Consider the following 1,910-nt stretch of genomic DNA (forward strand, 5'->3'; position numbering starts at 1 on the left):
GCAGCTCCGCGGAGCGGAGGGCGCTCACCGGACCCGCCCTGGCTGGGACAGAGGTTTCCGGAGAATTTTGGGAAGGTTTCACCACGTGCGTTTTGTTCTCCTCCTTGGCTGACTCGGGGACGCGGCCGCCGAGATGAGGCGCTGGGTGAGCAGCCCCCGAGTGGTTCCTCACAAAGTCGAAAGCGGTAAAACACCGCGTGCCGGAAAGCCTGAATCACACCCGCTCACCGGACCCGCCCTGGCTGGGACAGAGGTTTCCGGAGAATTTTGGGAAGGTTTCACCACGTGCGTTTTGTTCTCCTCCTTGGCTGACTCGGGGACGCGGCCGCCGAGATGAGGCGCTGGGTGAGCAGCCCCCGAGTGGTTCCTCACAAAGTCGAAAGCGGTAAAACACCGCGTGCCGGAAAGCCTGAATCACACCCGCTGCCCGAACGTGCTGCCTCTGCTTTAACTCGAGCACAGCTACAACGGTCCAGAAATGTAAAAAACCGCATTTTCCATTTACTGAAATAAATGCACAGAGAGAACACCACACTGAGCAAGTGTTTCTGAGGTTCATACCGCCTAAAGCGGGCTTGCACCGACTTTTCTTCCAGCGTTCCCAGATGCAGCACCTGCCCTGGCAGCAGAGATGGTGTCACACCTGTGGTTCAGATCTGAAGGGTTTCAGTCACAGAAATACACAATCGATTGGGTTGGAAGAGACTCTTCAGACCATCAAGTCCACCTGCTGCCCCAGCACGGCCAGGTCCCCCCTGACCCCTGTCCCTCAGCAGCACCTCCACACAGCTGGGAAACCCCTCCAGGGATGGGGACTCCACCACTGCCCTGGGCAGCCTGCCACACGCCTGCACAACCCCAACGGGACAGAAACGGCTCCTCAGGGACAACTCAACCTCCCCTGGGGCAGCTGGAGGCCGGTTCCTCTTGTCCTGTCACTTGTTCCTGGGGAGAAGAGACCAACCCCCACCTCGCTCCAACCTCCTGAATTTCAGGGAGTTGTGGAGAGCCAGAAGGTCTCCCTGGAGCCTCCTTTGCTCCAGGCTCAACCCCCCCAGGTCCCTCAGCTGCTCCTCAGCACATTGTGCTCCAGCCCCTGCACCAGCTCCGTTGTCCTTCTCTGGACACGCTCCAGCCCCTCAATGTCCTTCTGGGAGTGAGGGGCCAAAACTGACCCCAGGACTGGAGGTGTGGCCTCCCCAGTGCCCCCAGTACAGGGGGACGATCCCTGCCCTGCTCCTGCTGGCCAAAAGCTTTGAAGAGGATCTGCACATCTATCCACTGAGGTACAGTCTGCCCAGCTGCCAGCACACAGAAAACTCCAAACCGTGGAATTTCTGAGTTTTCTGTGTCCAGACAGGCTGCCCAGGAAGGGCACACTTTAGGACAGGCCAATAAGCCGAAATCGAGCAGGGCGGAGCAGCTGCTCAGGTCATCCCACCAGCCCTGCACCAACAGCCACACATCAGCTTTGGTATCACCTGCACAGAGCACATTTTACCACAGCGCTGACGCGTCACTGAAACAGCGCGTTTCCGGGGTATTTCTGTCATTTTCTGCATCAGCCAATTTAGCCAGACTGACCGTGTGCACACACGCAAGAGAACCACACACGCAACTCTAACCACCACCAACACTACCACCACCACCACCGCACTTGCTCTTTCTCATCTCCCCGTGCTGCCTGGGGGCACGGCAGCCCACGGCCCCTCCAGGGATGTGGCATCAATCCTTCAACACCAGCCTCACCATTCTTCCTCCTGGCAGGACAGGATGCGTTCAGCACACAGCGCTTTAGAGAGGAAATTACCACCACAGAACCATTTGGGTTGGCGGGGATCTCTAAACCTCACCCAGCCCAAGCCCCTGCAGGGAGCAGGGACATCTGCCCCCAGAGCAGGCGGCTCAGA

This window comes from Buceros rhinoceros, unplaced genomic scaffold, assembly GCF_000710305.1.
Source record: "Buceros rhinoceros silvestris isolate BGI_N320 unplaced genomic scaffold, ASM71030v1 scaffold34873, whole genome shotgun sequence".
NCBI lineage: Eukaryota > Metazoa > Chordata > Aves > Bucerotiformes > Bucerotidae > Buceros > Buceros rhinoceros.